Raw genomic sequence first — 10,844 nt, forward strand, 5'->3', positions numbered from 1 at the left:
TGGTGGTGGACAGGGAAGCCTGGTGTGCTGCAGTCCATGGGGTCGCAAAAAGTCATACACGGCTGAACGACTTAACTGAACTGAACAATACTCAGGATCACCCCTTGAGGCAGCTCCTATTATTACCTCATTTTATAAATAAACTGAGGCTCAGAGAGAATGTGCAACTTGCCCGAGGGCACACAGTGTATAACTGGTGGGGTGGGATTTGAAGCTGAGCATTTCTTCACCCTAATCGTATGGTATTAGGACCTGCAAAGCATATTTTGGCTCAAAGGAGAAGGAGTTGGTGCTTATTTGGTTTTTGTTTGTTTGGGCATTGCCATGTAGCATGCAAGATCTTAGTTCCCTGACCAGGGATAGAACCCCTGCCCCCTGCAGTGCGGGGCACGCAGTCCTAACCACTGGATTGCCAGGAAAGTGCCCAAGGAGGCTTATTTGTTGAGTACCTACTATGTGCCAAACCTTATGTTAGACCCTTTCAAAGCTACTTTATTTAATCCTTGCAACCACTATTCCCATTTCACAGATGGGGAAAATGGAGGCCCAGAGAGATTCAGAGATTCTTCCCAGGTCAGAGAGTTAGAATGTTCTCTGCCTGGCATCTTAAATGCTGTCTCCCTGGGTGATCATGACAGTCCTCTGAGCAGTGTGACGAGGTTCCTGGCATCACTCCTGTTATCACAGTGAGGACGTTGAGACCTGGGAGACTAAGTCAGAGTCCCTCACTCAGATCGGACTCTCAGCAGTGCTGACGCAGAGAGCCAAGTCCGGGTGCCAGGAGGTTGGTGCTAACCACTGCACTGCACTGCCCGCATCGACTCGGGGCCTGGAGACTCCCGGCGAGGAGCGAGAGAGGATGCCACATCCCAGCAGCCCCCGCGGCACCAACCCCCCCTCATAGACGCATGCTCCGGCCTCTGCTTGCTTGAGAGGTGGCGGGGTGGGGGGGCACCAGGAGGTGCTGCCCTCAGGGCGGCCAGCACACTGGCGGGGGTGCCAGGTACCACAGTCGGCCCCCTCCTCTTGCCTGAGCCCCACAGCTGGCCTCCGGGTCACTGGGCTTCATGTGACTATGGAGAAGTGACCTCTTCCCGCCGCTCCCCGCCCCAGCCCCTCACCGCCAGGCAGAGGAAAAGGGCTGTGAGAGAAGGCACTAAAGATAGCTGACCAGCCAACTTCCCCATCTCCCTGGCCACCACCTCGTCCCCCACCACGGGCTCCTCCAAGGAGGCCCCCACCCCACAGCAGCTGCTCCCCAGAGCCTCGTCACCCAGCCTGGGGCATCACACAGGGACCCAGGCCGTGGTCCTAATGTGAAGGCTCCCCACCGTCCAGGCACTAGGCCGGGCAGGGATGTGACTTGACCATTCTCGAAGTCCCTGCCCCCCTGCCCCCCAAGCTGACAGGAGGGGAGCATTTTTATCACCCCCATTTTCTATGTGGGAAGCCTGAGCAGAAGGGGGCAGCAGCTCCCTGGAACACAGCAGCCCACTCACGCCCCAGTGCCCACAAGCACACCTCCACCCTGACACCGTCACCTGGTTCCATCCGACTGTGAACACGCCAGCACGGCGACGCGAAGGCCCGTGGAGACTGCATGCCTTCTTGTTTCCTCGGGTCAGCTGCTCACCTGAGCGCTCCCAGACGTGTGCCATCAAAGGCAGGGCCCTATCCTGCTCCAGAGCTTTCCATGACTCTCTGCAACACATTTCTTTGTGCATACAGCAAAAACACGTATTAAGCACATCCTGTGCATCTGGCTGAGCACCGAAGAATTGATGCTTTTGAACTATGGTGCTGGAGAAGACTCTTGAGAGCCCCTTGGACTGCAAGGAGATCAAACCTGTCAATCCTAAAGGAAATCAGCCTGGAATATTCATTGGAAGGACAGATGCAGAAACTGAAGCTCCAATACTTTGGCCACCTGAGGCGAAGAGCTGACTCACTGTAAGAGACCCTGATGCTGAGGACGATTGAGGGCAGGAGGAGACGGCGGTGACAGAGGATGAGATGGTTGGATGGCATCACTGGCTTGATAGACATGAGTTTGAACAAACTCCGGGAGATGGTGAAGGACAGGGAAGCCTGGAGTTTTGCAGTCCATGGGGTTGCAAAGAGCTGGACACAACAGCGACTGAACAGCAGCAGTGTATCAGGCACCTTGGTGCGGCATTCAAAATGCACCACCTAGCCCTGGTCAACCTTCCAGCTCATCGCAGGCTGGTGTGCCCTGGTCATGTGGGACCAGCAGAGTCATCCTGCCCAGGCCTTCTGGCTGTGCTGTGATGACCTCACGAGGTGAGTCAGGCTGGATCCCAGCTCAGCCCCTTCCAGCACTGTGACAGACCCCGAAGACCGCAGTGAGGATTCAGCGGGTCCTGTGTGGGACACGCCGCTGACCTGAGTCTTCACTCAATGTCCAATCCACACTCCCTATCAGTAAATACTGAATGTGTGGACAGAGCCCCATGGAGGCAGTATTTTACTTCTGTTCCACAGACGACCAAACCATTTGCCATGAGAACTCAGTATCTGGGCCTCAGTTTCCTCATCTGAAAGAATGAGGGCTCAGGGCAGCCTGGGTTGGATTTCTCAGGACCCTTTTAGCTCCAAGGCTGAGACAGTGAAAGCCAAAGGCCAGCACAGAGCAAGGAAAGAGAGAGTGAGAAAAAGGGAGGGAAAGAGAGATTCCACGGGCAGCAATAGTCAGGGAAGGCTTCCTGAAAGAGGGAGGCTTGAGTTGAACTCTGAAAGCTGAGCAACACCCAGCCCAGGGCTAACCTGAATAGGAATGTGTGGTTCTGGAAGGGTAGGAAAGCACAGTGCAAAGGAATGAGTTTGTAACAGGGATTTCAGGCACAGCAGGAAGCAAGTCGAGAGAGATTTGGGGGTGGCTGGTGGGAGGTCTCCTCTGAGACTGTCATTGCCCCTCATCGCAGGGAGCCCACTTCTGCAGACCAGGTTGGAGTGGGTGGGGGTGGGGCCTCATGGCCTTGTGTATCTGGAGCTTGCCACACATTGGCTCTCTCATATTTTATTTTTTATTTTTGGTGATGCACAGGCTTCTCTAGGGCTTTAGTTGCCCTGCAGCATGTGGGATCCCCAACCAGGGATCAAACCTCTGTCCCCTGCATTGGAAGGCAGATTCCTAACCATGGGGCCACCAGGGAAGTCCCCTCTCTCTCTTTTTAAAAAAATGTTTATTTATGTTTTTGTTGGCTGCATCGGGTTTTAGTCGTGGTCCGGGATCTGCACTGTGGTGTGCGGGCTTCTCTCTAGTTGTGGCATGTGGGCTCAGTAATTGCAGGGCACGGGCTTAGCTGCCCTGTGGCATGTGGGAGTTTTAGCTCCACTACCAGGACTGAACCCGAGTCCCCTGCCTTGGAAGGTGGATTCTTAACCGCTGGAGCCCCAGGGAATTCCCTGCCTTGGCTCAGTTACTCGTCACATCTAGAGGGGCAGCTGGCACGGAGAGGACAGCAAGTTCACAGACTAGGAATCCGGGCTTGACCACTGGGGTTCCTGTGTTCCCTTTTATCTAGAGGAGGGAAGGGAGAGGAAGTTTTTCACAGAAGCAGGAGGCCCACCCCTCAGAGCTTCTGCCAGGCTGTTCCCCCTGGCAGAATGTTTTCCCCTGACGCTCTCTCTGTTTCTCCTGCACCATCCGCACCAGCATTATCACTCCATTATTTTTGCTGCTCTTTGCTCCATGTCTGTCTTCCCGGCCACACGGCACCTCCCCGAGTCAGAGGCCAGTCTGTTCTGCTCGTTCTGTGCCCTCTGTACACAGCACAGTGTACATAGCAGGTGTTCAACAGATACTTCTTGAAAGACCAACTGACTGAAGGCATGAATAAACAAGCTTAAGAATGAACGAAATGGTTTGTCCGAGGTCATCCAGGTAGTCAGGGAAGCGGGGCCCCGGGGGAACCCAGGGCTCCTGCCTCTTGCCTTCTGTCTGGTTTTCCTGCTTCTGTCTGGATGTCCTTGTGGAGGGTCCACCCAGCAGCTGGAGTGACCCTGTTAGAACTCAAGTCAGGTTGCCTCCCTCCATATGGAGCTTCAGTTTTACAAGATGAAAAGAGTGACAGGGATGGGTGGTGGCTGCCAACCGGGTGAATGTATATCAGTATTTATTGATTTATGTCTTCAGCCGCACTGGGTTTTAGTTGCGGCACGTGGGATCTAGTTCCCTGACCAGGGATCGAACCCTGGCCTCCTGCATTGGAAGCGTGGAGTCTTAGCTGGTGGACCACCAGGGGAGTCCCGTGAATATATTACATACCACTGAACTGTGCACTTAAAAAGGGTTAAGGTGGTATATTTCATCTTACTTGTATTTTAACACACACACATGCACACACATGGCATCGTTCCTCTGCTCAGAACCCTGCATGGTTCCCATCAATGCCCAGTCACTAGAGGAGAAGCCTGGGCCACCCTAGACACCCTACCACCCTGACTTCACCTCTCTCACTCTCCCCACACTCATGCTCATCCACGGCCACACTGACCTCTCCGTTCCTCTAACATGGCAGGCTCACTCCTGCCCCAGGACCTCTGCACTGGCTCTTTCCTCTTCCTAGAAGGCCTCTCCCTAGAAGTCTGCAGTGTGTTCGTTGCTCAGTCGTGTCCAACTATTTGCAACCCCGTGGTCTGTCTTTGGAATTCTCCAGGTAAGACTATTGGAGTGCGTTGCCAGAGGGGATCTTCTTGACCCAGGGAGACATGCTGTTTTCTCACTGCAGACATCACCCTATTTACTGCTGCTGGAACCTGCTTCCCCAGTACTCTTGACCTGGTCCCCCTTCCACACCTTTCTCTCTTCTGCAGGCTGTCCCCTGATACTGAAACCAGAGAGAAAGGGGCAGGGCACAACCTTTAAAAGAATGACATAGCCCGAGGACACAACGTAAACGGAGTAGAACCAAATATGTTCGCGATGGCAGATGAGCCAACTTCCGCTAGACCTTGAGCCTCAGAACACGCTCATTATAACACATCAGCAAGCTAAATACACACCCACAGGCACCATGACAGTCCCAAGGCCGACCATAAAGGTCAAAAACTGAGCGCGACCTGATTCCTGGAAATTCCCCACCCCTTTCCCCCAAAGAGCTGGAATACTCCTCCCACTCATCAGCCCATGAAATTACCCTCCCCTATAAAAACTGACAACCCCCATGCCCTGGTGGTGCGCAGATAAATCCGCTTCTTACCTATCAGTTTGTCTCTTATTGAACTCTTTCTGTGACGAGACATCGAGAACCTGAGCTTCATGAAGTCCTGACTCCAAGAATGTGGTTTCAGTGAAAAGACTGTAGGTTCAGGTCCCAAACTAAGCTCCACGGTTCCACTACCATCTGCAGAACGGGCTTACTCATCATTTTTACTGTTTGTAGTCCCCTCTCCTGTTCTCCAGGTTTCCAGAGAAGTTGGGAGTGCGTGGAAAGGGATGTGGTCTGGAGCGCGTGAGAGAGAGAACTCCAAGAGGCCAGCAACTTCCTCAAAGCAAATTTAGGAAAAAGCTGAAGTGAAAAAGGCTTGGGCAGCTGAGGGTTTCCTGCAGGCGGTCCCAGGGGCTGGGGGCTTGTGTCCAAGTCTGAGTGTGTATGTGTGTGACTGTTTTTCTGTGTGTGTGTTTCTCTGCACACAGGTACGTGGGTGGTGGGCAGAGGGGATCCTGAAATAAGCGCTCTGCCCTCTGTGGGCTGTAGGGGTCGAGCTAAGTGGTCTCGAGACTCCCCAGTGCTGCGGGCTCAGCGCTTCTGCCTCTTGCCTGCCCAGGGCGACATGATCTAACAGGACAGCACGTGGGCTCTGGAGCCGGATTCTCAGGGCCCCCATCTCAGCTCTGCTGCTGACTGTGTGACTTTGAGGAAGCCATTCAGCCACACTGGGCTTGGTCTCATCATCTGTAAAATGGGCGTGATCTGCCCAGAATCCGGTCCTAGGTTTGTTGCTGGGATCTGATGAGCGAAGGCCTGTGAGAGGCTGGAACCAGCCGTGGGGCCTCAGTAAAGACCCACAGTCCCCATTAGTCTAAGACCCAGGTGGGGTGAGACCCCACCCAGCCTCGGGGAGTGGGTGTCCCGGCAGAGGCCGCCACTGGCAGGGCAGTGGGGCTGCAGAAGGGAAGCCCAAGGTGGTCCAGAGGAGACACTGGCCCCAGGCAGGCGGTCTCACTGAAGCCTCAGAGATGAGGATGCTCTGGCTGGGGAAGGATGGGGGAGTCAAGGAGGCTGCTGGGAAAGAAACGGCCTGGCAGAGGCCACCAGGAACTCAGTGAGACCCATGCTTGTGGGATCAGGGATGAGACTGAGTGCAGCCACAAAACCCTAATGAGAGCCAAGCTGCCTTAGACTTTGTCCCTGGGCAGTAGGGAGCCATGGAGGTGTTTGAGCAGAAGCTTAGAGGCCTCTGCCCAAGGCTTCTGAAGAAAGTGCAAGTGTTAATCACTCAGTTTTGTCTGACTCTTTGCAACCCCATGGACTTTAGCCCACCAGGCTCCTTTGTCCATGGGATTTCCTAGGCAAGAATACTGGAGCGGTTTGCCAGGCCCTCCTCCAGGGGATCTTCCCAACCCAGAGATCGAACCCTGGGTCTCCTGCATTGCAGGCAGATTCTTTACCATCTGAGCCACCAGGGAAGCCCAAGGCTTCTTCTTCCAGGCTAATGAGGAGGCACTCTCCCAGCATAGGCTGAGAAGATGAGACATTTTTGTACACAATACTGAGACAGCAAGGCCTGAGTAATTACAGCATGCAGCTTAGTGGAGGAGTGAAGTCTTAAGCAGGCAGAGAAGCCCAGGGGAACATGATCTGGGAAGGCTTCCTGGAGGAAGACGCCCTGGAAGTGAGCCTTAGTGGAAGCCATAAGAGACTGCTGCAGTGAGCTGGGTGACTTTGGGTGAACGGCTGCCCTCTCTGGTCTCAGATTCCAGGTGCCCTGCCAGGCTCAACCGAGGCCCCTCCTCTGTGGCTGTCTCAGCTCTGACATTCCGCGGTCAGGGAAGGGGACAACTGGAATCTGCCAGAGGCAGATTCTTGGTTTAGACAGAGAGCCCACCTGCCTCGGTTTCCCCTCTGCATAGGGCTGGGGCGAGGCAGGGAGAATAATAATGCTTGATTGTCAAAACCTTGTTCGCCTTGGGGGCCAGATGCCAGGGATTGTTTTCCATTCCTAGGAGGGTGGGCCCTTCCTGCCAGGAGAAAATTCCAAGCTCCTCCAGCCAGGGAGGGGGTAGACCCTGCCACCCCTGTGACCACACACCCGCCGCCAGAACCTGCGACATCAAGGGCCTTCTTTCTCTTCTCCTCTCTGTTGGCAAAAGGAAGCCGCCCAGGGCGTGGAGGAGAGGCCCTCAGCTCCTTCGATTTGCTCAGAAGCACCCCGTCTCCCTTCCTGCCTTTGCTGTTCCAGGAGCAGAGAAACCTGCCCAAAGCAGGGGCCAGTGGAATGACCCCACGAAGGCCTGGCTTGGTCTGCTCCTGGTTGTTAGTCTGGGTGGTGGGAAGATTCCCCGGGCTTGTGTCCTCTGGGATAATGTGCTTGTTGTTTGGGAATTTTCTGCTTAATCCGTCTGCCAATGCAGGAGACTCCAGCTTGATCCCTGGGTTGGGAAGATCTCCTGGAGAAGAGAGTGGCAACCCACTCCAGTATTCTTGCCTGGGAAATCCCACGGACAGAGGAGCCTGGCGAGCAACAGTCCATGGGGTCACAAAAGAGATGACTAAATGAAAACAGAGAGCTCTTGATCCCAGAACTCCACAGTGGAAATCCACGTTTCTGTGGTCCTGATCTTTGGTTGCAAGAGATTGCATTTCTGAAATTATTTGGTTCAAAGAGTCTTGGGGGCCTGGAATAAAAATATTTCAATATCTGATGGTCCTGGAATGTTCTCGTTGTAAGAACCCACGGTTCTAGAATGTTCTAATTCCCAGCGTGGTCCTGGACATCTGGATCCAGTTGCCTGTAGTTCTGTTGCCACACCTTGTGTTGAGGATGCCCCAGGAGCTGGTGGTAGGGCAGGAGGAGCCACTGGGGAGGGGGCAGTTGGGGGTGGCACAGTGGCAGGCCAGGTGCACTGGTGTGGGTGTTGGCTGCAGCTCTTGCCGACAGCTGGGCAGGGGTTGCTGTCTGAGCTCATGGCACCTGGCCCTGACCCAGGACTGGGAGGGGACCCAGAAGAGGCCAGGCTGAGAACCTTCCAACCACTCCGGCACCTCCTTCCCTTCCCTGGGACCCTCCTCCCGTTGCCCGCTGAACTCACAGTGGCCGAGAGTGCTGGCCCATTGAAGGAACCCCCCCGCCCCCCATGAACAAATAGGAGACTCTGGGCGCAGCCTGGTCCCACTGAGGACAGGGGCAGTCCAAGAACTGTCCCCAGCTTCCGCTTCCTGCTGCCAGTCCAGGGCTCTTTCCATGTGGTCTTACATTATACATCCCCTCAAACACCCCTCTTCTTCCCGAGACGTTTGGTGTCTGGTCATAGACTTTCACCCCCACAACATCTCAGGTCAGGAGCTTAGAGTTTGATACCCGGGGGGCCTCAATCTTCCCACCTGGGTCCTGGAGGAGGTGCACCGTGTGCCCCTGGGGCCCTGACCACATCTGCTCTGACTGTCTGCTTCTTTGGCCCCTGGCCTTCCCCAGACTCCCCTGAGCCCTCCTGGCTTCCGTGGGGAGGGCCTCCCCACCCTGCCCCACGGCCCCACTTGGCTTGCTCCCAGCAGGCTCGTGGGAGCTGGAATTTGGAGCGGTCCCTGGCGTGTGCGCGCTGCCTCCCGCCTGCCGGGGCACCTCCCTTGACTCGGGCCAGAAATTCCTCCAGCTTGCTCCCAACAAGCCCCCGGGGAAGGAGGAGTGGTGGGAAGGGGCAGGGAACAGGCTGGAAGTCAGGACTGAGTGGGGGTTGGTTGGGAGGGAGACATGGTCTGGAGACACCCAAGGCAGGACAGGCCTATGAGAGGAAGAAGAAGAAGGGGAAGTGGGTTCTGACCACGTCCCACAGCCCTTGTCTCCAGTGCCATCGTGTACGGTTGAGGACGGCCTTTGGGTCCTGCTATGCCCTTCTCTGATGCTGGGAAAGATTGGGGGCCGGAGGAGAAGGGGGCGACAGAGGATGAGATAGTTGGATGGCATCACCGACTCGAGGGACATGAGTTTGAGGAGACTCCAGGAGATAGTGAAGGATGGGGAGGCCTGGCGTGATAGTGAAGGATGGGGAGGCCTGGCGTGCTGCAGTCCATGGGGTCGCAAAGAGTCGGACACGACTGAGCGACTGAGCAGTAACAACAACAACAACATACACTTCTATGGATTCACTGATTCAAGTATTTAATGAGCACCTACTGTGTGCCAGGCGTTGCACTAGGTGCTGGGCTATACCTGTGAGTAAAAGCCTGCCCACAGGGCACTTATATTCTGGGTGCGGACAGACGATGAAGGCAGACACATCTGAGTTGTACTCCCTCAACACCTGCTCCCCAGACTGTCAGTTCCTGGGGGTCAGGACCATCTGACCTTGAAGCCTCTGGATTATTCTGAACTCAGCCCTCTTCCAGCACTTATGCCTCCCCTACCGCCCTAACCCAACAGGGTACTGGGGACTGTGGTCCTTGGCTGAGCATGTTGTCCCAGAGAATATCTGCCCCTCACTCCTATGTAACCTTGGGAGAGGTGTGGTCCTCTTCAGGCCTCAGTTTACCTATCTGTGAGACACTGGGACCATCCGCGATGGGCCCACCTCCTCCACCCCGATGGCTTCTCACTCAGGTGTCCAAGGCACACGGGAGCCAGTCATCTTCCAGGGGCCTTCAGCTGCTGGGGAGGTTGGCCTCGGGGCTGGTGACGTATTTCCAGCTGCCTGCTTGGCCCCGCTTCAGCTTGCCTGGTCCTCCAGCTGTGTGGCCCACAGCAGTGATGTCACTGCTGGGGAGACAGTGACCTCAGGTGGGGGTTACTCTGGCCTGCTTCCTACAGGGAGCCTTCATGGGTTACTCTGCTACTCTGAACACCTCTCAGCTAATCCAGACCCTCACTGTGGGCTAGACCCTCATCTGGGTGCCAGTGGAGCCACTCCAAGTCCTTCTGGCATGCCTAGAGGGCTGGGCAGTGGTCTCCCGAGCAGAGCGAGGAGTTTCTGTGAAACTCTAAGCCGCTGTGTGCTCTTGGGTCACTCTTCCTTGCTGGGCCTCCACTCTTCTCCTGAAGGAGAGTAAGTTTCCAAACTGGGTCCTTCAAGGCCCTTCCAGTGAGGAGCAGGTGGGAAGCCTGACCCATGGCAGGTGGCCCTGAATGAGTAGCAGAAAGGGATGGTTCCCTTGGTAGCAGGGGCATCTGGAATATTCCCTACCCTCAGGCTTTAACGGCATTGCCGAGCTGAGCCGATGTCTAACCCGGTCCCATGCTGGGCTGCCTGCTCCCCTCCCAAGGCCCAAAACAGAGCTCTAGACCCCCAAACCTGCTCCTCCCCGGTGGTCTTCAACTCAGTAAAGGCACCATGCCCACCCAGTTGCTTAGGCTAAAACCCACCAGTCCCCCTTGCTGCCCACAGGCAGTTACACAGGCGAATCTCACTCAGCGGGCAAGAAGCCAGGGCGTGGAAGGAGCATGGGCTGTGGCTGCACGTGTGTGAAAGTCAAGAGCAGGCAGATGTGTCCCCTTGAGCAGAGACGGGGTACCGACCAGAGGGAGAACAAAGATGCTTCTGGAGGCCAGAAGAGATCTCGTCTTGATCTTGGAGACGGTTTTGTGGGTAGCTTGAATTAAAAAAAACTATCAGTTTTGATTTTACTTCATGCAAGCATGCATGCTAAGTTGCTTCAGTCGAGTCCGAC

Source organism: Bubalus kerabau, chromosome 1, assembly GCF_029407905.1.
Source record: "Bubalus kerabau isolate K-KA32 ecotype Philippines breed swamp buffalo chromosome 1, PCC_UOA_SB_1v2, whole genome shotgun sequence".
Lineage (NCBI taxonomy): Eukaryota > Metazoa > Chordata > Mammalia > Artiodactyla > Bovidae > Bubalus > Bubalus kerabau.